The 27,207-nt window shown below is 40.3% G+C and overlaps 1 protein-coding gene across 2 annotated transcripts in view; it reads left to right on the top strand.

Moving 5' to 3' along the window:
• Window positions 1-27,207, top strand: part of BLTP3B (bridge-like lipid transfer protein family member 3B) — a 135,635-nt gene that overhangs the window by 11,231 nt on the left and 97,197 nt on the right. Inside the window, exon 2 of one of the 2 annotated variants that reach the window (XM_070052743.2) lies at window positions 394-540. The exons of the other annotated variant lie outside the window; for it this stretch is intronic. The gene's annotated coding sequence lies outside the window, so the exon portion shown is untranslated. The remainder of the gene's footprint in view (window positions 1-393; window positions 541-27,207) is intronic. 2 annotated transcript variants of the gene reach the window in all.

The raw sequence follows: 27,207 nt of genomic DNA, 5'->3' as shown, positions 1-27,207 counted from the left end.
TTGATAATTTGTAATGTAGGTTGCTTGTTTTATAGAGTTTTAAACTGTTTTTTATTTAACGTTAAATTACGCCGTTTCACCTTTGTATAATTTTTGTACAACATAACTATCTTATTTTTATTAATTTACATTTTAATGTAAAAAGTTTTTTAGAAAAACACATGAATCTAGTAGAGTAGTAATAATACCGCTGGTGGAGAGCAGGAAGAAAATCCTAGAAGCATAATTCATCTGAAAATTTAAGGAGTGTTTGCCTTTGGTTAATCCAGTGTGAAATACAACTGTATTTTTTTAAAGTGCATCACAGCTAAATATTTTTATCATATCATTCCTTTCCTCCTCCTTCCCTTAAATTTGCCCCTTCTATGTCCCCTTTGTACCCATTCCCTGCAGCGTTCCCTGCTGGCTGTGGTGGAGATTGGTGTGCTGTGAATTGCATAATCACCCAAATGAGTACCAGAAGAGTCTAAGAAACCCTGGCAACTGACTACTTGCTTTCACCAGGAATAGGTACCTTTTGTCTGAATATCCTGCCCTCAGGTAATACTTCTATTCCCCAACTTTTTTTTTCCTTACTGTGAATGCAAGCACTTATTATGCCCCTATTATAAATATACTTTGAGAATATTTTCTAATTCTTAAAATGTTCTAGTTAGTTACCAAGTTCATTTTCTTTACTATGTAACTTTAAGATTATGTAATTCATCTCTTAGAATGTCTTTTCTAACAAATAAGTTTTTATAGTGCACTTAAAGTTATCACCAGCTCTTGCTGATGTTACAGGAGAACATTTTATAACTTAAAACCAGCTATTTGGAAATAATAATTAGCATTCGATCTATTTTTTCATGGAAATAGCTTCATAGTTGTAATGAAGCCAGTGAGCTATGAAGGCTCTTTTTTTTTTTTTTTAAATTTTTTGGCATGATAAAGTTTATTTATGAAGTAAGAATACAAAGGCACATGAGGGCTTTATTCAGGGAGCATAGGCTAGGAAAGGTAAAGAGAGACTTTCATACTCTGCTCGCTTTGGGTCCACGAGGAGAGAGCTTTCGCTTTACTGGCTTCTTATGATCTTAAAGAATGGAAGTGTTTACATGGTACCACCCCCCAGGTCCTAGATAAGGGGAAGGGGCCGTCTGATTGCCAGGTAGGTAGATATGATAATATGGAGTAGGGGGAGGTGTGGCTTCCAATTTATGAACTTAATCTGTCTCCCTGACTTGTCGAATATCATGCCTTCAGCATCTTAAGGGGATGCTGAAGGATGCAGATTCATCATATCTTCTGTATCTATTTCCTGCAGATCATGGGCATAGGCCTTGCCTGTCTTGTGTCAGGAAATCTCTTTCTGTTTCATCTAATGAATCTGTTTCATGAGCTGGAAAATTTTCAGTCACCACACATGGTCATCATTACTTTTAGATGTTGAATTCTCAAACACGCAAGTTTATCAATTAATGTGAGCAAAGCTGGAAGAAAACAAATTGCTTGTAGAGTGCCCTTTAAGATGAGAAGGATATATTTTATTGTTTCCCAGAGAGTGGATGGTGATAGGCTGTCCTTGTGCGGATTGTAAAACCATTTAGCCTAAGGCTGGCGCCGCGGCTCAATAGGCTAATCCTCCACCTGCGGTGCCGGTACTCCGGGTTCTAGTCCCAGTTGGGGTGCCGGATTCTGTCCCGGTTGCCCCTCTTCCAGTCCAGCTCTCTGCTGTGGCCCGGGAGTGCAGTGGAGGGTGACCCAAGTCCTTGGGCCCTGTACCCGCATGGGAGACCAGGAGAAGCACCTAGCTCCTGGCTTCAGATCAGTGTGGTGTGCCGGCTGCAGCACGCCGGCTGCGGCGGCCATTGGAGGGTGAACCAATGGCAAAAGGAAGACCTTTCTCTCTGTCTCTCTCTCTCACTGTCCACTCTGCCTGTCAAAAAAAAAATTTTTAGTCTGAGTATAGAGATTTTTAATGTCTCTTTCAGTACACATACTACTGTTAGAGGTGACAGATCCCACTAATCACTGAACAGGCTCCTCCTTGTGTATATATATATATATATATATATATATATCAGTATATATTCCAAGGCCTGTCAGTTGTCCGCAGCTACCTTAGACAGAGTGTCCACAGATTTAAGTACTTGTTGTAAAAGTTGGCCTGAAGTATAGGACAGATTGCCTAAAGCAATGGTCAGGTTTTTAAAGTCAGGTTCATGTGACATATCAGGATCTTCCAGCATTGTAATAGATGAACCCACTAGGGAGTTTTCCTGCCAATAACAGTTCACAGAAAAATCAAAAGAAGAGATAAGTACATGTCTGCCTTGAAGTGCAGCAGTCTTGATGTAACAAAAGCAAAAGCTTTACTTATGTTTTTGCCTTTTGAAGAGGTATTTGAGATCTCTGGTTCACAGAAGTAGGCAGACTTATCTTTCAAGTGCACCTGCAAAGACTCCAGAGGTAGAAGTTTAATCCTTAGCAAATGTACCCAGTTTGGGATGCTCTGTAATTCTACTGAGGTGGGAGTGCTCAATAGCACCTGATAGGGTCCCTTCCATTTAGGCTGCAGCTGGTCTGAAGGGGAAGGAAGGCTCTTTTGATGAAGAGTTTTTGATCAGTTCTTTCATTTAGCATTGAAGGATTTAAGAGCTTATTTTGTGTACTTAGTGTTACTAATAATCTTCATCGAAGAGTGAAATAATACTCGTTTAGAAAAAACGATGCAGATCTTGAAGACTATGATGATTTTCCCCATTCTGCACTTTTCCCCTCCTCTGCTCCTTTTAAAAATACGATTGTCAGGGAAAGAAAATATGTTATAAAACTAGATTCAGGGAAATGATGCTGAATTTTTCAACTTAGGAACCTAGAAACTGATATTGAGCACTTCTCACCCTTGAAAATGTATCTGTATAAATACTTTAAGCCTATTTGGAAGGCCTGGCTGAAAAAAAAAAACAAAAACTTGTCAATTAAATACTAACCATGAAGGGGCCGGCACTGTAGCATAGTGGGTAAAACTGCCACCTGTAGTGCTGGCATCCCATGTGGGTTCCGGTTCAAGTCCCAGCTGCTCCACTTCCAATCCAGCTCTCTGCTATGGCCTGGGAAAGCAGTAGAGGATGGCCCAGGCGCTTGGGTGCCTGCACCCGCATGGAAGATCCAGAAGAAGCTCCTGGCTTCAGATCAGCCCAGCTCTGGCAGTTGTGGCCATTTGGGGAGTGAACCAGCGGATGGAAGACTTTCCCCTCTCTTTCTCTCTGCCTCTGCCTCTCTGTAACTCTGCCTTTCAAATAAATAAATAAACCTTTAAAAAAAAAAAAAAAACTAACCATGAGTAGAATTTTGTGACTCATTACATACTTACCCTAGGAGTCATGAACAGTTGATAAACTGGCCATATGCTTGTTAGCAACTATATAGGTATGACTTAAGTATTGTTATATGTTGTTTTCTATTTTTGTCTGCCTTGGCTCCATGCTATCATTTGGGAATCTGGGTCTCACCCAGAATTGACGAGGGGGAAGATGCTAACACTTTAGCCTCAGGTAGACAACTTTGAGTTTCACTTCAGTGTATTGGTAGTTAAGGTCTTCTGTTGTTTATAATGACATTCAAAGGGTTGTTCTGATTTTGTATATACATATAGGAAATCCTCTGAAGCACTTGCTTTTTTATTTTTTTAAGATTTATTTATTTATTTGAAAGGCAGAGTTACAGAGAGACAGAGGCAGAGAGAGAGAGGTCTTCCACTTGCTGGTTCACTCCCCAGATGGCTACAAAGTTGGAGCTGTGCTGATCCTAAGCCAGGATCAGCTTCTTCCGGATCTCCCATGTGGTGCAGGGGCCCAAGGAACTGGACCATCTTTACTGCTTTTCCAGGCCACAGTGGAGAGCTGGATTGGAAGGGAATAGCTGGGACTCACACCAGCACCCATATGGGATGCTGGCCCTGTAGGAGCTGGCTTTACCTGCTGTGCCACAGTGCCAACCCCACAACCATAATTCTTTGCTTTTTCTAGATTATAACTCCTTGGCATATTTTTTTGGCCTGATGTGTGCTCAGTTCATTAAAAATGAGTTATAATGATCATATTCTAAGTGTAAAGCACAACTGTACATACATTTATTCAAGTTACTTCCCAATTTTAATTTCTTTCACTTTTTTTTAACCATTCCATTTTCATCAGCCTGTCAGGATTCCTTTATATTTAAATAATTCTTGAATTTATCCTGTTGTCATGAACCTAGGACATAGCAGCCTGCTTGGCACAAATTTGAAAATCTGCTTATACTACCCAGATTTAATTCATCATTTCTTACGTCAGTTGTTGCAACTAAATATTCACATTTCCTTCTGTTCTCATATTTTTCTTCCATCTTTGGCACTGTTACCAGAGAGATGTTTCCAAGTTGCTAATCTTATCATTTAATTTCTTGCTAAAAATCTTCTAGGGTTCCTGTTCAAGCTTTAAAAAAAACTTTGTTTATAACAGAAGTTTTTTGCCAGAGGAATTTAAGATAGAACTTCACTACATAAAATAGAAAAGGAGCTCCTCTAGTTGAATTGTTTCCAAAAGCTGGGTCCCTGTCCCCAGGGCCAAATCAAAATAACAAGGACAAGGTTTTGATAGAAGAGAACGTTTAAACTGTCGACACATAAGAGGGTAGCAGGTCTCAAGAACTACTACTTTGCTGGATGAGGGTGTTTTGGGGCTTATAGAGGGGCACACTGAAAGGAATGGTATTGTGAAACTGAAAGAGCTGCAGGTCTCTGGTGTCAGGTACCAAGGCTTGTTTTGCATGGTGGTCCTTGAGGTTCACAAGCGTTAAGAGTAGACCAAGGCTGACCAAGTCCTCCTGCTCTGCAAAAGAAGTTGAAATAAGGAACAAGGGCAGTTTGTGCCTCAGGACATGCGTAAGCTTACAGCTAGTAGTCTGACTCTTGAGTCATCCTCTTCCTGGCTTTACAGTTAAGTAGTAAAAATTGATTGCTTATGTTATTTTGTACCTGGCTACAGAATTGGTATTTAGGAAGAGATCATCCGGCATAACCTTTCCCTTTTTATGTCTTGTGCTGTTTGGGTTGAATCCTGAGCAACCTGTGTAGGGACACTGTGGGAACAACACTAATACACAGGATAAAACCAGTATTCCTTGTTATGGAAAACAAAGAGACCTTCATGATCTGACTTTTGTTAACTTCTTGGCAAACTATTTCTAAAGTACCTGATGCCCTCCACTGTAACCGTGTTTACTTTATGTGACCCTTTAACCTTGAACATGCTGCAGCCTTTGTTCTTGTCTCTGCCTTATTCATCTGGCAAAAATGTATTCTTAAAAACAGCTCAAGTGCTTCCTCCTCTGTGAAGTCTCCTCAAATCAGTCTTCTTTATGTTTACAGAATTGGTCACTTTTGCCTTATGCCTCCTGCTTATCCTGTTCTCATTTTTATTGAAATACCCATCACGCAGTATGTGGTACATAGTAATATTGTAATGTACTGCAATGATTGTTCATGTACTTGCCCCTAATCATAAACTCTAATCATAAACTCAGAATAGTTATCCTCAGTTTCCCAAGAGCCTAATGTTTTTACCATAAAGGCTATATGTCTAGTTTCATCATTTCTTCCATTACTGCAACAAAGTCTGGATACCCATATTTTAATGTAAATTCTGCCCATTTTAAATGTTAGAACGCAGGCGGAACAAAACATACCTGTGGGCAGAACCTGCCACTTTACAATCTCATTCTTTAAATGCTTATGTGGAAAAACTGGTTATGCAAGATTGACTTTCTTTACATGCATTTATAAAAATAACCAAGCCAAGCAAACTTTATTTAAATCAAGAATATTAAAACATCAGGAAAAAAAAAAAAAGGCCTGCGCTGCAGCTCACTTGGCTAATCCTCCGCCTGTGGTGCCGGCATACCGGGTTCTAGTCCCGGTTGGGGCGCCGGATTCTGTCCCCGTTGCTCCTCTTCCAGGCCAGCTCTCTGCTGTGGCTCTGGAGGGCAGTGGAGGATGGCCCAGGTCCTTGGGCCCTGAACCCACATGGGAGACCTGGGGGAGGCACCTGGCTTTTGGCTTTGGATTGGCGCAGCGCGCCAGCTGCAGCAGCCACTTGGAGGGTGAACCAACGAGAAAGAAAGACCTTTCTCTCTGCCTCTTTCTCTATCTGCCCAGTCTGCCTGTCCAAAAAAAAAAAAAAAAAAATCAGATAATTTAAGTTACTGTGAGCACAACTTGACTCTTACTCCATTAACATTTTAGTTTTTATTTATTTTTTTAAGTGAGTGTTAATGCCTTGAGTATATATGCCTCAGAAGTTGACATTGAGAGCTCCTTGAGTGCGGGAATTGGCACATTTTCCTATAGTGCCTGATAAATGTTCAGTAAATATCATTTAATAGAAAGTTTATCTGTATGATAATTGGTCCTAAAATACCTTTGAAATTAGATTTTGTTTGGAAATAGTCTTAGATCTGTTTGATGTGACCTTGAGTAGCTGACATAATTTCTGGCCATCACATTCTCTACTGTAAAATGAGGAGATTGGGTTAGAGGAATGCTTCCAGTACTAAAATTGTAAATTCATTAGTGTTTGCTAGTGTGAGAGGTGTCTATGATTCTATGCTTTTATAAACGTAGTTTAAATTTGCTTCTAATGTCTTTTTTAGTTGACAAATGCAGTGTAGTTTTCCTGTTTAAAGATTTATTTATTCATTTGAAAGAGTTACAGAGAGACAGAGGCAGAGGCGGCAGAGGTAGAGAGAATCTTCCATCCGCTGGTTTCACTTCTGAAATGGCTGCAACAGCTGAAGCTGGGCCGATCTGAAGCCAGGAGCCAGGAGCTTCTTCTGGGTCTCCTACATGGATGCAGGGGCCCAAGTACTTGAGCCATTCTCTGCTGCTTTCCCAGGTGTATTAGCAGGGAGCTGGACTGGAAGTGGAGCAACCAGGACTTGGCACCCATGTGGGATGCCGGCACTGCATGTGGTGGCTTTACCCACTGTGCCACAGTGCCGGTTCCAGTGGAACAGTTTTCAGATAGTCTGAATACCTTAAAATCCTTACACCCTTGTATTTTATTACATTAGCAAGCCTATTTATTAAGATGTGTATATATGCACTTACATGTATGTATATTTAGTATATAATATAAACAGCTTTATTAAAATAAAACTAATATATTTGCAGTGAACTGTAAGGTATACAGTTTCATGAAATTTTAGCATATATATGTGCTCATGAAACCATCACCATAATTTTAAAAAGAACATATCAACCAGCCCCGTGTCTCACTTGGCTGATCTTCCGCCTGCAGCGCCGGCACCGCAGGTTCTAGTCCCGGCTGGGGTGCCGGGTACTAGTCCCGGTTGCTCCTCTTCCAGTCCAGCTCTCTGCTGTGGCCTGGGAGGGCAGTGGAGCATGGCCCAAGTGCTTGGGTCCCTGCACCCGCATGGGGGACCGGGAGGAAGTACCCAGCTCCTGGCTTCGGATTGGCACAGCGCCAGCCGTAATGGACATTAGGGGAGTGAACCAACGGAAGGAAGATCTTTCTCTCTCTGTCTCTCTCTCTCACTGTCTGACTTTGCCTGGCAAAAAAAAAAAAAAAAAAAAAAAACATCTACATCCTTAAAAGTTTCTTAATGCACCTACTGCCTCATTCCTGAGCAACCACAGGTGTACTTTATTTTACCTAGATTAGTATGCATTTTAGAATATTAATTTGAATTTTATTAAATGAATCATGTAGCATACTTTTTTCCTAGTGTCTTTTTTTTTTTTTTTTTGATAGGCAGAGTGGACAGTGAGAGAGAGAGAGAGACAGAGAGAAAGGTGTTCCTTCCGTTGGTTCACCCCCCAATGGCCACTGTGGCCGGTGCGCTGTGGCTGGCGCACCGCGCTGATCTGAAGCCAGGAGCCAGGTACTTCTCCTGGTCTCCCATGGGGTGCAGGGCCCAAGGACTTGGGCCGTCCTCCACTGCATTCCCGGGCCACAGCTGAGAGCTGGACTGGAAGAGGAGCAACCGGGACAGAATCCAGCGCCCCTACCGGGACTAGAACCTGGAGTGCCGTGTGCCGCAGGCTAGTGTCTTTTACAGAAGGTGTTTTTTTGTTGTTGTTTTTTTTTTTTTTTTTTTTTTTTTTAAGATTTTTGTATTTATTTGGAAGGCATAGTTACAGGGAGAAAAGGAGAGACACAGAGAGAGAGATCTTCCATCTGTTGATTCACTTCCCAGATGGTCACAACATCCAGGCCTGTGCTAGATTAGAGTCAGGATCCAGGAACTTTTTCTGGGTTTCCCACATAGTTAGCAGGGTTCAAACACTTGGGCCATCCTCCACTACCTTCCCAGGCACATTAGCAGGAAGCTGGATTGGAAGTGGAGCAGGTGGGTTATGAACCAGTGCCTACATGGGATACCAGCATTACAGAGGGCAGCTTTGGCCCCTATGTCACAACACTGGGTCCAGCATAATTATTTTGCAATTATTTAGCTATATGCGTACCTTCTTATTGCTGAGTAGTATTCCATTGTGGATATACCACAATTTGTTTACCCATTTGTTTGTTAAGGGCTATTTGGATTGTTTCTGTTTGTTGGATATCATACATGAAGCTGCTACAAACATTCAGGTATAAAACTTTGTGAAGACATAGGCTTTTCCTTTCTTTTGAGTAAACAGCTAGCAGTGAGATGAATACGTTGTATTTTAGGTACATATATAACGTTTTAAGAAACTGCAGTTTTCCTTTTCCAAAATGATTCCAAAGTGTACATTTTGCATTCTTATATGCAAGTATGTGAGGCTTCCAGTTGTTCCTTATCTTCACGAATACTCAGAATAGTTATCCTTTTAATTTTTTCTAAATATTGATTTCATTTATTTGAAAGAGTTACAGAGAGAGGTAGAGACAGAGAGAGAGGCCTTCCATCCGCCTCTATCCACTGGTTCACTCCCCAGATGGCCGCAACAGCCGAGCTGCGCTGATCTAAAGCCAGGAGCCTTCTCTGGGTCTCCCACATGGGTGCAGGGGCCCAAGGAGTTGGGCCATCCTCCACTGCTTTCCCAGGCCATAGTAAAGAGCTGGATTGGAGGAGCAGCCGGGACTAGAACCGGTGCCCATATGGGATGCCGTCGCTTCAGGCCAGGGCTTTAACCCACTGCACCACAGTGCTAGTCTCTATCCTTTTAATTTTAGCAAGCATATTATGGTGTCTTATTGTGTGTGTGTGTATATGTTTGTGTGTTTAAATATTTATTTTATTTATTTGAAAGGCAGACTGACAGAGAAGAGAGGGAGAGAGAGAAAGATCTTCCATCCACTGGTTCACTCTCCCAATTGGTTGTACTGACTGAAGCTGGGCCAGGCAGAAGCTAGGAGCCTGGAACTCCATCATGGTCTCTTATGTAGGTGTCAGGATCCCAGGTTACATGAGCCAGCATCTGTTGCTTTCCTAGGCACATTAGCAGGGAATTGGACCAGTTGCCCAGAACTCGAACCAGTGCTCTAATACAGGATGCCAGCATCTCAAGCAGTGGCTTAACACGCTGTACCCACAACACCTGCCCCATTATTGTCGTTTTCACTTTGCTGATCCCTAATGATTATTGGTTGGCATGTGTCTTTTTGTTTGCTTATCTGACATCTGCATATCTTGGTTTTGAGAGTCTAATTAGGGGCCAGCAGTGGCTCACTTGATTAATCCTCCGCTTATGGTGCTGGCATCCCCATATGGGCACCAGGTTCTAGTCCCGGTTGCTCCTCTTCCAGTCCAGCTCTCTGCTGTGGCCTGGGAGGGCAGTGGAGGATGTCCCAAGTGCTTGGGCCCTGCACCCCATGGGAGACCAGGAGAAGCACCTGGCTCCTGGCTTCAAATCAGTGTAGCTCCAGCCATAGTGCTCATTTTGGGGGGTGAGCCAACAGAAGGAAGACCTTTCTCTCTTTCTCTCTCTCTGTAACTCTACCTGTCAAATAATAAAAAAAAAAAGAGTCTAATTAAATCTTTCTGCCTGTTTTAATATTGGATTGTCTCATTTTCAAGTTTTAAAATTTCTTTATATTTTGTAGACAGGGGTTCTTTTTCAAATACAGATTTTTTTTTAAACTTTTATTTAGTAAATATAAATTTCCAAAGTACAGTTTATGGATTACAATGGCTTTTTCCCCCCCATAACTTCCCTCCCACCCGCACCCCTCCCATCTCCCACTCCCTCTTCCATTATATTCACAGCTATTCATTTTCAATTATCTTTATATACAGAAGATCGATTTAGTATATATTAAGTAAAGATTTCATCAGTTTTCACCCACTCAGAACATAATAAAGTGTAAAGTACTGTTTGAGTACTAGTTATAGCATTAATTCACATTGAACAACACATTAAGGACAGAGATCCTACATGAGGAGTAAGTGCACAGTGACTCCTGTTGTTGACTTAACAATTTCACACTCTTGTTTATGGCATCAGTAATCTCCCTAGGCTCTAGTCATGAATTGCCAAGGCTATGGAAGCCTTTTGAGTTCACCGACTTCGATCTTATTTAGACAAGGTCATAGTCAAAGTGGAAGTTCTCTCCTCCCTTCAGAGAAAGGTTCTTCCTTCTTTGATGACCTGTTCTTTCCACTGGGATCTCACTTGCAGAGATCTTTCATTTAGGCCTTTTTATTTATTTATTTATTTGTTTTTGCCAGAGTGTCTTGGCTTTCCATGACTGCAATACTCTCATGGGCTCTTCAGCCAGATCCGAATGCCTTAAGGGCTGATTCTGAGGCCAGAGTGCTGTTTAGGACATCTGCCATTCTATGAGTCTGCTGTGTATCCTGCTTCCCATGTTGGATTGTTCTCTCCCTTTTTGATTCTATCAATTAGTATTAACAGACACTAGTTTTGTTTGTGTGATCCCTTTGACACTTAGACCTATCAGTGTCATCAATTGTGAACTGAAATTGATCACTTGGACTAGTGAGATTTTTTTTAAAAAGATTTACTTATTTACTTGAACATTTAGAGAAGAAGATCATCCATCCACTGTTCACTCCCCAAATGGCTGCAACTGCTGGAGCTAGGCCAGTTTGAATCCAGGAGCAAGGAGCTTCCTCCAGGTCCCTTATGTGGGTACAGGAGCCCAACCACTTGGGCCATCTTCTACTGCTTTCCCAGGCCATTAGCAGAGATCTGGACTGGAAGATGAACAGCTGGGACATGAACTGGCAGCCATAAAGGATGCCATCACCACAGTTGGCGGCTTTACCTGGTATGCCTCAGGACCAGACTCTCAAATATAGATTTTTGTAAATATTTTCTCACAGGCTGTGGGTTGTCCTTCAGTAACAGTATCTTTTGAAGTTCAGAGAAAAGTTTTATTTATTTATTTGAAGGGTAGAGCCACAGAGAGAGAGAGAGACAGACAGACAGACAGACAGATTTTCTATCCACTGGTTCACTCTCCAAATACCTTCAACAGATAGGACCAGGCCAGGCTGGAGCCATCACCTGCTGCCTCCCAGAGTGCTCACTTGTGCTAAAGAAATTTTTGCTAAACTCAATGTCAGTGAGATTTTCTTCTGTATTTTCTTATAGAAGTTTATTTCTTAGTTTTCTAACTTATTTGAAAAAAAGAGAGGGAGAGAGATCTTCCATGTGTCGGTTCACTCCTCAGTAGCTAACAACCAAGACTGGGCCAGCCTGAAACTAGGAGCCAGGAAGTCAGTCCCGGTCTCCCACATGGGTGGCAGAGACCCATGTACTTGAGCTGTCTCTTGCTGTCTCCCAGGTGTACATTAGCTGGAAGCTAGAATTGGAAGCAGAATTGAGACTCAGGCTCAGGCATTCCCATATGGGATGTGTGTATCCCAAGCAGCATCTTAACAACTGTGCCAAATACCCATCCCCTTTATAAGTTTCCTGATTTGGGTTGAGATTCATTTGAGGTTAATTTTTGTTTACAGTGTGAGTAAGTGTGAATACCATTTGTTGAAAATTTAATCTTTTTCTCATTGAGGCAGTTTTGTATATTTGTTGCAAATAGGTTGACTCTAAGTTTACGTCTGTTTATGGACTCTTATTTTGTTCTATTAAGTGTTGCTTTTTAATAAGTATTGGAATTGGTAGTATGATACCTCCAACTTTGCTCCTCTTTTTCAAAGTTATTTTGGGTATTCTAGATCTTCATTTTCATAAACATTTTAGAATCAGCATGTCATTTCTACCAAAAAACCCCTGTGATTTTGCTTGGGGTTGCTTTGATTCTATAAATACATTTGGGGACAATTGACATCTTAACAATATTGTAAATTCTGATCTGCTAATATGCTTTATTTTTCCATTTATTTAGATCTTCTTTCATTATTCTCAGCAACATTTTTTCATTTTCAGTTTGTAGGTTTTATATGCCTTTTAGACTTAACTAGCAGTTTTATATTTTATATACTAATGTTAATGATATTTACAGACTTTGTTTCTGATTTTTGTTGTCGGCATATAGAAATACAGTTTAGTACTTTTTTAAATTTCTGGTTTAAGAGATTCAATATAATTTGTAGATACAGTTTTAGTAAAATATTTTCTTCCTCCCTCCCTCCCTCCCCCTATGATTTATTTTTTAAATAAATTTTTATTGAATGAAATTTGCAATAAAATAGATAAACCTATTAACCACTGATTTTAAAAGATAAGTTTCTTTTGTCTTAGAATAGTTTTAGGTTTACAGACAAGTTGTGAAGATAATACAGAGTTCTTATGCACCCCAGATAGAGTCTACCCTATTATTAACGTGGTACTTTTGTCACAATTAAGTAAACAATGTGATACATTATTATGAATTATAATCTGTGCTCTCTTCAGATTTTCTTAAGGTTTCTTTTTTTTAACTGCTTATCTGAGAGGCAGAGTGGCAGAGAGAGGCAGAGACAGAGAGAGAGAGAGAAAGAGATCTATCCTCTGGTACATTCCTTCACAACAGCCAGGTTGGACCAGGCCAAAACCAGGAGCCAGGAACTCTATCCTGATCTCTTACATGGTTTATTTACACTATCTTTGGCTGCCTCCCAGATAAATTACCAGGATGCTGGATTGAAAGTAGGAATAGCTCCAGTGTGGGATGCTGGCATCCCAAGCTACAACTTACCCACTGCCCCAAAATACTATCCCATTTTTAATTTTTTAAAATATTTATTTATTTATTTATTTATTTGAAAGAGTTATACAGAGAGAGGAGAAGCAGAAGGAGAGAGGTCTTCCATCCGATGGTTCACTTCCCAATTGGCCGCAACGGCCCAGAGGTGGTCCAATCCGAAGCCAGGAGCCAGGAGCCTCTTCCGTGTCTCCCACATGGGTGCAGGGGCCCATGGACTGGGCCATCTTCTACTACTTTCCCAGGCCACAGCAGAGAGCTGGATCGGAAGAGGAGCAGCCGGGACTAGAACCGGCACCCATATGGGATGCTGGTGCCGCAGGCTAGGGCTTTAATCTGCTGTGTCACAGTGCAGGCTCCTATTTGTTTTTGCCTTATTTTGTTGGCTAGGACCTTCATTGCACTATCAGATGGAAGTGGTGAGAGCAGACATCTTTGCTTTGGCCCTTACTTAAGAGAAAAGTATTTTAGTCTTTCATAATTTAGTATGATGCTAACTGTAGGTTTTTTGTTTCATTCCTTTGTGGTTTGGGGGAAGTTTTCTTCCTTCCCTAGTTTTGGCCTGTTTTGCCTGAAAGAATGTTGACTTTTGTCAGATGCCTTTTTATTCCTCAGCTGAGATCATTGTGTGATTTTACTTCTAAAATGGTGAATTACATTAGTTAAACAGCTTTCATTCCTGGAATGCACTCTTGGTCATAAAATATTCTCATATATAGTTGGCCTTCCGTATCCTCAAGCTCCACATATGTGTATTCAACCAACCTCAGATCAAAAATGTTGGAGAAAAATTGTGTCTGTACTGAACATTTTTTCTTGTTATTATTCCCTAAACAGTTCTGTATAATAATTGTTTACATATCACTGATACTGTATTGGATATTTTAAGTAATCCAGAAACATGATTTGAAGTATACTGGTATATGTGTGGAAGCATATATATATAGGTTATATGTAAATACTACACCATTGTATTTTTGTGGGGGGTTTTGAAGCTTATTTGGGTACTGATTTAGATACCCAGGAATGATTGTTATTTTAAACTGTGGACCATAGTTTGGCTTGTGAAATGAATTTAGGGGGTTATGATCACTGTTTTAGAAGAATAAAATAGTCTACTTTTCTAATACCAATCTGATACAAATATAATGAAGAAATAGTCTCTTGTTTTCTATTTTAAAAAGGAACATAATCATATTAGTAAGCAATTATGAGTCATTTATACAAACCTGAAATATATAATTAATGCCTAATATATAATGAGAAAATTTCATATATACCCTGTCTATCCAGTAGATGAAATATTTTAAAGATGAGTAACCATATATTTTCATGATTAGTTTCACAGCTTGATCCTTTTAAATTATCTATTTGTATGAGTTTGAACTTTTAATGTTACTGCAATACAAACTATAATAAATATATTCATAATTTATTTTTTTTTAATTTGAGAGTGATCTCCTATCTGCTGTTTTACTCCTCTGTTTTTCTCCTTTAACCTTTCCTCCAATTGCACTCTTTCCACTTTTTTTTTAAACTATTCTTCCCTAGAATAACTCTTTTTTCTTACCCAAAGATAAAATATTATCTATATTCTTTTGATTGGTATAAGAGCATTAAAATTATTCTCAGATATTATAAAAATTAATATTATCAAAAATGTGGGCTACTATGTAATATGAATAGACAAAATAAAGCATATTTAATTACCAGGAAATTGAACTAACACATTTAATTTTTGTAGATTTTTATTTCTTTGTCTCTGGTCTTTCTTTGCCCCTCTTTTCCCCAACCCTACCACACCCCATTTTTAAAGAAATAGACAAGTAAGCATAATTTGGCAGATGAAAATTAAAGCTGAAGTAAAATTTCTAAAACAGTATATTGCTGTGTAGGCAGTAAATATTTAACTTAATTCTCTGTGTTTACAGACTGTATTGAAGTTGCTAGTAATGAAATTGAAAAATTACAATCTTCTGAGTGCCTTTTGAATAATAAAAGAAAATTATGAACAATTTTGTGTTAATTGTGCTTTATTCTAATGAAATAAATTTTCTCTTCGAAAATTTGTGACCCAGGGCTGGTGTTGTGGCATAGTAGGTAAAGCCACTGCCTACAGTGCCAGCATCCCATATGGGTGTTGGTTCGAGTCCTGGCTGCTCCACTTGTAATCCAGCTCCTTGCTAATAATGTGCCCAGGAAAGCAACAGAAAATCACCCAAGTGCTTGGACCCTTGCCACTCATGTGGGAGACCTGAAGGAAGCTCCGGGTACCTGACTTTGAACTGGCCCGGCCCTGGCCATTGCGGCCATTTGGAGAGTCAACCAGTGGATATAAGATCTCTCTGTTTTTCTGTGTAACTCTGACTTACAAATAACCAGAACCTCCCTGTTTCTAAATAGTATATGATTATCTTCAAGGAGTCAGTTACAAAAACTTACTTTTGGATATAAAGTGTGAAGTAGGTCTTTTTTTTTAACTTTTATTTAACAAATATAAATTTCCAAAGTACAGCTTATGGATTACAATGGCTTTCCCCCACATAACTTCCCTCCCACCCGCAATCCTCCCATCCTCCGCTCCTTCTCCCATTCCATTCACATCAAGATTCATTTTCAGTTCTCTTTATATACAGAAGATCAGTTTAGCATATATTAAATAAAGCTTTCAACAGTTTGCACCCACACTGAAACACAAAGTGTAAAGTACTGTTTGAGTATTAGTTATAGCATTAATTCACTTCGTACAACACATTAAGGACAGAGATCCTACATGTGGAGTAAGTACACAGTGACTCCTGTTGTTGACTTAACAAATTGACACTCTTGTTTATGGCATCAGTAATCTCCCTCAGCTCTTGTCATGAGTTGCCAAGGCTATGGAAGCCTTTTGAGTTCGCCGACTCTGATCTTATTCAGACAAGGCCATAGTCAAAGTGGAAGTTCTCTCCTCCGTGAAGTAGGTCTTAAAACTTAGAAGAGATGTAGTAAGGTAAACAATTTCTGATACAAGGCATATTTATTTACTCATTTATTTATTTATTTTAAGATTTATTTATTTTATTTGAAAGTCAGAGTTAAACAGAGATAGAAGGAGAGGCAGAGAGAGAGAGAGAGAGAGAGAGTCTTCCATCAGCTGGTTCAATCCCTAATTGGCTGCAGTAGTCAAAGCTGTGCCCATCTGAAGCCAGGAGCCAGGAACTTTTTCTGGGTCTCCCATGTGGGTGTAGAGGTCCAAGGTCTTGGGCCATCTTTCACTGCTTTCCCAGGCTATAGAAGAGAGCTAGATTGGAAATAGAGCAGCTGGGACTCGAACCAGCACCCATATGGGATGCTGTCACCACAGGTGGCAGCTTTACCCCCTATGACAAGGCATGTTTAAAGGATTAAAAAGGACTTCTTGAAACAACATTTGAGCTTGATTGACAAAGGACATGGTTAGAATAAAGAAATCTGGCCGGCGCCGCGGCTCACTAGGCTAATCCTCCGCCTAGCGGCGCCGGCACACCGGGTTCTAGTCCCGGTTGGGGCGCCGGATTCTGTCCCGGTTGCCCTTCTTCCAGACCAGCTCTCTGCTGTGGCCAGGGAGGGCAGTGGAGGATGGCCCAGGTGCTTGGGCCCTGCACCCCATGGGAGACCAGGAAAAGCACCTGGCTCCTGGCTCCTGCCATCGGATCAGCGCGGTGCGCCGGCTGCAGCGCGCCGGCCGCGGCGGCCATTGGAGGGTGATCCAACGGCAAAGGAAGACGATTCTCTCTGTCTCTCTCTCTCTCACTGTCCACTCTACGTGTCAAAAAAAAAAAAAAAAAAAAAAGAAAGAAATCTGAATATACCTGCAAACCCATAGCAATACTTAAACATGCAGGAAATTTCTCCTACTTCTAAAATGCCATGGACTATTGATAATAAACTGAGACCTAAGTCATAGGAAATTAAGCAACCAATTTGATTTCATAGGATGGGAATTTCCTTGTCCTGATACTGTATAATATGTTATAGGACGATTGATAGAAGAGTGGTGAACTTTTTATTTGTATCCTGGAAATGTTTATTCACAAGGTATAAGGGGAAACATTTTTGTGTCCCAAAGTACAAAAGTCATTTCAGGTGCTGAGAAAGTGTCTTTCCCTTTATCCTCTTCCTTCCTTCCTTCCTTCCCTCCCTCCCTCCCTCCCTCCCTCCTTCCTTCCTACCTTCCTTCCTTCCTTCCTTCCTTCCTTCCTTCCTTCCTCTTTTTCTTACTTGAAAGGCAGAGTTTGACGAGGAAGAAATAGAGATCGTCTGTCCATTGTTACTCCCCAAATGGTGGTGATGATCACGGCTGGGCCAGGCCAAAGCCAGGAACCAGTGACACCATCTAGTTCTTCCACAATGGTGGCAGGGATTCAAGTACTTGGGCCGTCCCCCATTGCCTTTCCAGGTACATCAGCAGGGAGCTGGATCAGAAGTGGAGCAACTGGCACTCAAACTGGTACTTCAGGATTGAATACAAGTGGCTTAACTCACTGAGCCACCACAGTGCCAGCATTCTGTGTCTTTCTGTCTTTAGAATGGAGAACACTTCAAAGAAGGAGGTACCTTTCTCTGAAGGGAGGAGAGAACTTCCACTTTGACTATGACCTTGTCTAAATAAGATCGAAGTCGGTGAACTCAAAAGGCTTCCATAGCCTTGGCAACTCATGACAAGAGCCTAGGGAGATTACTGACGCCATAAACAAGAGTGTCAATTTGTTAAGTCAACAACAGGAGTCACTGTGTACTTACTCCTCATGTGGGATCTGTCCTTAATGTGTTGTCCAATGTGAAGTAATGCTATAGCTAGTACTGAAACAGTATTTTACACTCTGTGTTTCTGTGTGCAAACTGATGAAATCTTTACTTAGTATATACTGAATCGATCTTCTGTATACAAAGAGAATTGAAAATGAATCTTGATGTGAATGGAATGGGAGAGGGAGCGGGAGATGGGAGGGGTGCGAGTGGGAGGGAAGTTATGTGGGGGAAAGCCATTGTAATCTATAAACTGTACTTTGGAAATTTATATTTACTAAATAAAAGTGAAAATGTGACCCTTAAAAAAAAAAAAAGAATGGAGAACACTATAGACTTTGTGTTAGCAGCTTTACTTAAAGAACTGGTACTTCCTGGATCCAACATTTAAACACAACCCAAGAAACAAATCTGTAAGAACTCTAACCTTTTGACTTTTGGACTAAAAACCGTGGTGTTATCCTTGACTTTTAAGTCTGTGCAATAAAATCTTTTTGGTTATTACTTCAGGGTATATCTAGATTGTTCCTGTCTCATCTCTTCTTTTTAATTTTGGACCAAGACAGCATCTTCTCTCATCTTAGTGCAATAGTCTATTCCCTTAGCTCCTTTCTTCTATCCTTGTATTCTTTTCATATATTCTCAATAGAGTGATCCTTTAAAAATGAAGTTACCTGATTGATAGTAGTCAAAGTCATGTTCAGACACTTTCATTCTCAGCTAGAGGTAGAAACCAGAATCTTTATGGAAGTGGCTTAAAAGGTCCTGCATGATCTGTCCCCTGTTAGATCTCTAAACTCATCCCCTTCTATTCTTGGCTTTTCTCATTTTCTCTAGCCACACTGGCCTTCTTGCTATGGTGCAATTCTCAAGTTTTTGCCTTTGCTATTACACTGCTTAGAGTATGCTTCCTCGAGATAAATGTGTAACAAGCTCCTTCATTTCCTGTAGACCATAACCCAAATATCATTTTTCCTGTGAGGTTTGTCCCATCCATATCCTGTCTTACTGTTGTGCCTTTTAACCCCTCCTTATTTATCAGAAACTGACTTACTATATATTTAATTTACTGTTTTAATTCTTTGCCTTCCCCCATTAAACTCCATGAAGGCAGAGATTTTTATCTATTTTGTTCATTTTCAAATCCTCAGTGCCTGTTAAATTACAGGTATCAATAGGTAACATTTATTGAATGAATGAATGAAATGTTCAAAGTGCTAAATAATCTGCTCATTCTCCTTCCCCTTGTTTTTCCAGATTTATCTTCTAATCATCTTTTTGCTACATTCATTTCTGTTTTGTACCTTGTTCTCTCCTGTTGCAGAATCTTTACACATTTTATCTCCTCTCCTTGGAATATTCTTTCTTTCCTTGCCAACCTTCTTCCCTACCTCTTTCTTTGCTTGGTAACCTCTACTCATCCTTTAGATATCAGTTTAACAAAGAAGCTCTACAGTAAGACCTCTATTAAATTCTCTCTCAATTGTGCTATTATGATCTTTTTTTTTTTTTTTCACACCAGTTTCACTGAAAACTCTACAATGGGTAGGGACCTTGAATGTACTGCTTGCTAGTGTATCTGTCTGAATAGTAAATCCTCAGTAAGTTCTTATGAATACTTCCTTTAAATCTAATTTTCTGTCTCAAGGAATTGACAGGGTATCTATGCTTAGGAATGTCATCCTGTTGAAAACATCATGGTATTGAATCTCATATTATTAGTGGTAAAAATAATATTACCCAGCATTTTTGGTCTATTATGGGTTTTATTAGGAACTTTTTATTTCTTTGTTGGAATTTGTGAAAAGATACAAATCTAGATAGTATTTAGCTCAAGAAATTCTATTTTGGACTCAGTGGAAAACCATGTGTGTACTGATAGATATTATTGCTATATAAGATGCTGTTGCTATATGTAAGGCATATTAATGACCTAGTATATTTACTTACTTTAATATTTAACTTCAAAAAGGTAAAAGATTGATAAACTCTTTTGTCAGTCAGTAGTTTTTTAGTAATTTCACTTTTGAAAAAGTACCTGATGGGAGAAGGGGACGGAGCCAAGATGGCGGAATAGTGAGGGCGCATACCGATAGTCCGGGAAAAGATAGTTTAATAAAAGTGGAGTTACTGTAGCCTCAGGAAAAGCTCAGGAAAAAATTGCAGAGGAAACTCTTCCAGATCTAGTGGATGTGACACAGAGGACCTCCGGGGAGAGCAAGGTTGCCCACCACATGGAAGCCCAGCCGCAGAGTCTGCACGCCAGTGCTGGAAGGGGAGGTGAGACAAAAACCTCAGTAACCTGAGACATTGGCAGGGAAAGGCAGAAAGAGCCTAGAGGGAATGAGGCCTGAAGCCTCCCTGGGGAAAGATCATCAGGCTGACTGGAGGAGAGAACAAAACAAATAAATAAGGGGAACCAGCACGGACACTAGCCTCTCTCTCCATTCACCTTAAAAAGCTGAGCAAGACAGAGCAGGCGCCATTTTATGTATGTAAAGCGGCGCCCGCCATTAGCCAAGCAGAAAAACCTGACTGTGGTGGGGAGAAATAACAGGAGGTTAGTACCTAGTGAAAGTGTGGAGCTAACGAACTGAGACTGAAAATCTGAGGTGGGGCGAGAGAATTCACTGAGTACACAAACTCGGTAACCTTGGCAACCCGGTGAGAGACTGTGGAGAAATTTGAGACCACACTGAGGGCTGCATAAACTCTTTGTGTGGTCCCAGGGGTAGAGCAGACGAATACCCACAGGGGCCAGATTTCATACATCAACTACCCTCAATTCCACTCAGCTGTGCAGAATTACTTCCCAACTGAGTCAAAAAAAAAAAAGAGAGAGAGAGAGAGCGACTGAGCGAGAGAACAATCTGGGTGAGTCACCTTTGGCACACCCTTAACCCTGAAGAACCAAACAGAGCTCTCTGGCCACATCCATCATAGCCTCTAAGGATCCATCAAAAGCAGACAGTCCACTTAATCTAGAGTCACAGTATAATGAGAAAAAGCACCACAGCAAAGAAACCAAAGAATATCTCCAATATGCCAAACAAACGCAGAAACCGAGGTAACAAGAACAAGGAAGATACTATGATGCCGCCAAATGAAAAAGACACCCCAATTCAAGATTATGAAGATGATGAGATAGAAGAAATGCAAGAAGTGGATATCAAAAAAATGATAAGAACATTAAGAAGTTCTCAAAAACAAATTCTTGAACTACAGAAATCCTTAATGGACAAGATAGAAAATCTCTCTTGCGAAAATGAAATATTAAGGAGGAATCAAAATGAAATGAAACAACTAATAGAACATGAAACTGTGATAGTGAAGAGAAATCATAATGAAATGAAGAATTCAATAGATCAAATGACAAACACATTAGAGAGCCTAAAAAACAGAATGGGTGAAGCAGAGGAGAGAATATCGGACTTAGAAGACAGCACAGGAAAGTATACAGTCAAACCAAAGAAAAGAGGAAATTAGAAATCTAAAAAATATTGTTGGGAATCTACAGGATACTATTAAAAAACCCAACATTCGGGTTCTAGGAGTTCCTGAAGGCATGGAGAGGGAGAAAGGATTAGAAGGCCTTTTTAGTGAGATACTAGCAGAAAATTTCCCAGGTTTGGAGAAGGACAAAGACATCGAAGTACAGGAAGCTCATAGAACCCCTAATAAACATGACCAAAAGAGATCCTCACCACGACACGCTGTAATTAAACTCACTGCAGTGAAACATAAAGAAAAGATCCTAAAATGTGGAAGAGAGAAACGTCAGATTACTCTAAGAGGATCTCCAATCAGACTCACAGCTGACTTCTCATCAGAAACCCTACAAGCTAGGAGGGAATGGCAAGATATAGCCCAGGTACTAAGAGAGAAAAACTGCCAGCCCAGAATATTATATCCTGCAAAGCTATCATTTGTGAATGAAGGTGAAATAAAGATCTTTCACAGCAAACAGAAATTGAAAGAATTTGTCACCACTCGTCCAGCCCTGCAAAGATGCTTAAAGATTGTGTTACAGACAGAAACACAGAAACACGGTCATCAATATGAAAGAAGGTAAAGGAAGGAAACCTCACAGCAAAATATCATAGGAAGTTCAAAACATATATTAGAAAATATCTTTGGCAAATGGCAGGGCAAAGTTACTACTTATCAGTAGTCACATTGAACGTTAATGGCCTGAACTGTCCAGTTAAAAGATTGGCTGATTGGATTAAGAAACAAAACCCATCTATTTGCTGCTTACAAGAAACACATCTTTCCAACAAAGATCCACACAGACTGAAAGTGAAAGGCTGGAAAAAGATATACCATGCCAACAGAAATGAAAAAAGAGCAGGCGTAGCCATCTTAATATTGGACAACATAAACTTTACCACAAAAACTGTTAAGAGAGACAAAGAGGGACACTATATAATGATTAAGGGATCAATTCAACAGGAAGATATAATGATTATCAATCTATATGCCCTAATTACAGGGCATCGGTTTATTTAAAAGATTTGTTAAGTGACTTAAAGGGAGACTTAGACCCCAATACAATAGTACTGGGAGACTTCAATACTCCACTCTCAGAAATAGACAGATCAACAGGACAGAAGATCAACAAGGAGACAGTAGATTTAAACAACACTGTAGCCCAAATGGATCTAACAGATATATACAGAACTTTTCATCCCACAAAAAAACATTTACATTCTTCTCAGCAGTACATGGAACCTTCTCTAGGATTGACCACATATTAGGTCATAAAGCAAGTCTCAGCAAATGCAAAAGAATTAGAATCATACGATGCAGCTTCTCAGACCATAGGGGAATGAAGCTGGAAACTAGCAACTCAGGAATCCCTGGAGCATATGCAAACACATGGAGATTGAACAACATGCTCCTGAATGAACAATGGGTCATAGAAGAAATTAAAAGAGAAATCAAAAATTTTCTCGAAGTAAATGAGGATAACAGCCCAACTTACCAAAACTTACGGGATACAGCAAAAGCAGTGTTAAGAGGAAAGTTTATATCAATAGGTGCCTACATCAAGAAATTGGAAAGGCACCAAATAGATGAGCTTTCAATGCATCTCAAGGATCTAGAAAATCTGCAGCAAACCAGACCCACATCTAGTAGGAGAAGAGAAATAATTAAAATCAGAGAAGAAATCAATAGGATTGAATCCAAAAAAAATTACAAAAAAATCAGCCAAACGAGGAGCTGGTTTTTTGAAAAAATAAACAAAATTGACACCCCATTGGCCCAACTAACTAAAAAAAGAAGAGAAAAGACCCAAATCAATAAAATCAGAGATGAAAAAGGAAACGTAACAGCAGACACCACAGCAATAAAAAAGAATCATCAGAAATTACTACAAGGACTTGTATGCCAGCAAACAGGGAAATCTATCAGAAATGGATAGATTCCTAGACACATGCAACCTAACTAAATTGAACCAGGAAGACAAAGAAAACCTAAACAGACCCATAACTGAGACAGAAATTGATGCACTAATAAAGGCCCTCCCAACAAAGAAAAGCCCAGGACCAGATGGATTCACTGCTAAATTCTACCAGACATTTAAAGAAGAACTAACTACAATTCTTCTCAAACTATTCAGAACAATTGAAAAAGAGGGAATCCTCCCAAATTCTTTCTGTGAAGCCAGCATCACCAAAATCCCTAAGCCGGAAAAAGATGCAGCATTGAAAGAGAATTACAAACCAATATCCCTGATGAACATAGATGCAAGGCCAGCACCGCAGCTCACTAGGCTAATCCTCCGCCTTGCGGCACCGGCACACCGAGTTCTAGTCCCAGTCAGGGCACCGGATTCTGTCCCGGTTGCCCCCCTTCCAGGCTAGCTCTCTGCTGTGGCCAGGGAGTGCAGTGGAGGATGGCCCAAGTACTTGGGCCCTGCATCCTATGGGAGACCAGGACAAGTGCCTCGCTACTGCCATTGGATCAGCGCAGTGCGCTGGCCGCAGCGCGCTGGCCGCGGTGGCCATTGGAGAGTGAACCAACGGCAAAAAGGAAGACCTTTCCCTCTGTCTCTCTCTCTCCACTCTGCCTGTTAAAAAAAAAAAAACATATATGCAAATATCCTCAATAAAATTCTGGCCAATAGAATGCAACAACACATCAGAAAGATCATCCACCCAGACCAAGTGGGATTTATCCCTGGTATGCAGGGATGGTTCAATGTTTGTAAAACAATCAATGTGATACACCACATTAACAGACTGCAGAAGAAAAACCATATGATTATCTCAATAGACGCCGAGAAAGTATTTGATAAAATACAATACCCTTTCATGATGAAAACTCTAAGCAAACTGGGTATGGAAGGAACATTCCTCAATACAATCAAAGCAATTTATGAAAAACCTATGGCCAACATCCTATTGAATGGGGAAAAGTTGGAAGCATTTCCACTGAGATCTGGTACCAGACAGGGATTCCCACTCTCACCACTGCTATTCAATATAGTTCTGGAAGTTTTAGCCAGAGCCATAAGGCAAGAAAAAGAAATTAAAGGAATACAAATCAAGAAGGAAGAACTCAAACTATCCCTCTTTGTAGATGATATTATTCTTTATTTAGGGGACCCAAAGAACTCTACTAAGAGACTATTGGAACTCATAGAAGAGTTTGGCAAAGTAGCAGGATATAAAATCAATGCACAAAAATCAACAGCACTTGTATACACAGGCAATGCCACTGCTGAGGAAGAACTTCTAAGATCAATCCCATTCACAATAGCTACAAAAACAATCAAATACCTTGGAATAAACTTAACCAAAGACGTTAAGGATCTCTACGATGAAAATTACAAAACCTTAAAGAAAGAAATAGAAGAGGATACCAAAAAATGGAAAATTCTTCCATCTCATGGATTGGAAGAATCAATATCATCAAAATGTCCATTCTCCCAAAGCAATTTATAGATCAATGCAATACCAATCAAGATACCAAAGACCACCTCAGATCTTGTCGCTCCCTTGCCCGCAAAGGAACGACACTGCTCCCAGCTGATCGGTCTTCAGTAGACTTTTATTTAAACAGGATAGAAAAAGAAACCCTTGAGCAAGGGGAGCTCCGAAAGAAAGGGGAAGCACCCGTTACTATTTCACAAATGGCTTATATAGTATATCCTTGCAGAAGCATGTAATGCAAGCTTAGTCCATGCTACATCCATGCGGCGGTGCTCCAGTCCGGTGCCTGATCACGCACAGTCCATGTGCTCCTTGTCCAACCATAAAGGTGATCACGCGCCTTTATCCAATCAAGCTCCTGGTCACGTAGCAGGCAACTCGGGTGCTAACAACAAGCTTCCACCTGGTGTTTTCTCAGTCTTGGTCAGTGGGAAAAGAAGTATGGGAAGCCCCAAGGCCATAGTTGTTTTGACTCTAGCCTGGGGTTATGGAAATGTCCCGATATCACAGCTCAACAGAAACCATAAACATGCACACAGCAGTAACTAATGCCAATGATCAGCAAGCCAAGCCTTAGCATGTGGGCCCATGGCCGGCTCATGGGTCCCCACAGATCTGGAAAAAATGATGCTGAAATTCATATGGAGACACAGGAGACCTCGAATAGCTAAAGCAATCTTGTACAACAAAAACAAAGCCGGAGGCATCACAATACCAGATTTCAGGACATACTACAGGGCAGTTGTTATCAAAACAGCATGGTACTGGTACAGAAACAGATGGATAGACCAATGGAACAGAATTGAAACACCAGGAATCAATCCAAACATCTACAGCCAACTTATATTTGATCAAGGATCTAAAACCAATTCCTGGAGTAAGGACAGTGTATTCAATAAATGGTGCTGGGAGAACTGGATTTCCACGTGCAGAATCACGAAGCAAGACCCCTACCTTTCACCTTACACAAAAATCCACTCAACATAGATTAAAGACTTAAATCTATGACCCGACACCATCAAATTATTAGAGAGCATTGGAGAAATCCTGCAAGATATAGGTACTGGCAAAGACTTCTTGGAAAAGACCCCGGAGGCACAGGCAGTCAAAGCCAAACTTAACTATTGGGATTGCATCAAATTGAGAAGTTTCTGTACTGCAAAAGAAACAGTCAGGAGAGTGAAGAGGCAACCGACAGAATTGGAAAAAGTATTTGCAAACTACACAACAGATAAAGGGTTGATAACCAAATCTACAATGAAATCAAGAAACTCCACAACATCAAAACAAACAACCCACTTAAGAGATGGGCCAAGGACCTCAATAGACATTTTTCAAAAGAGGAAATCCAAATGTCAAACAGATACATGAAAAAATGTTCAGGATCACTAACCATTAGGGAAATGCAAATAAAAACCACAATGGAAGTCAGTCTGGAGATTCCTCAGAAACCTGAATATAACCCTACCATTCAACCCAGCCATCCCACTCCTTGGAATTTACCCAAAGGAAATTAAATTGGCAAACAAAAAAGAAGTCTGCACATTAATGTTTATTGCAGCTCAATTCACAATAGCTAAGATCTGGAACCAACCCAAATGCCCATCAACAGTAGACTGGATAAAGAAATTATGGGACATGTACTCTATAGAATACTATACAGCAGTCAAAAACATTGAAAACCGGTCATTTGCAACAAGATGGAGGAATTTGGAAAACATCATGCTGAGTGAATTAAGCCAGTCCCAAAGGGACAAATATCATATGTTCTCCCTAATCGACGACAACTAACTGAGCACCAAAGAGGAAACTCGTTGAAGTGAAATGGACACTATGAGAAACAGTGACTTGATCAGCTCTTGTCCTGATGGTTGATGTACAATGTAATACTTTATCCATTTTAGTATTTTTTTTTGTTCTAGTACCGTTGGTTGAACTCTGTAATTAACACACAGTTATTCTTAGGTGTTTAAATTTAACTGAAAAGTGATCCCTGTTAAATATAAGAGTGGGAATAAGAGAGAGAGGAGATGTACAATTTGGGACATGCTCAATCGGACTTGCCCCAGATGGTGGAGTTGGAAACGTGCCAGAGGATTCCAATACAATCCCATCAATGTGGCATGTATGAATGCCATCATACTAGTCCAAGTGATCAACTTCAGTTCACAGTTGATCACACTGATAGGTCTAAGAGTCAAAGGGATCACACAAACAAGACTAGTGTCTGCTAATACTAAATGATAGAATCAAAAAGGGAGAGAACGATCCAACATGCGAAGCGGGATACACAGCAGACTCAAAGAATGGCAGATGTCCTAAATAGCACTCTGGCCTCAGAATCAGCCCTTAAGGCT

The sequence above is a fragment of the Oryctolagus cuniculus genome, chromosome 11, assembly GCF_051225735.1.
Source record: "Oryctolagus cuniculus isolate XC-2025 breed Fujian yellow rabbit chromosome 11, ASM5122573v1, whole genome shotgun sequence".
NCBI lineage: Eukaryota > Metazoa > Chordata > Mammalia > Lagomorpha > Leporidae > Oryctolagus > Oryctolagus cuniculus.
This window is presented reverse-complemented; position numbering and strand designations above follow the sequence as displayed.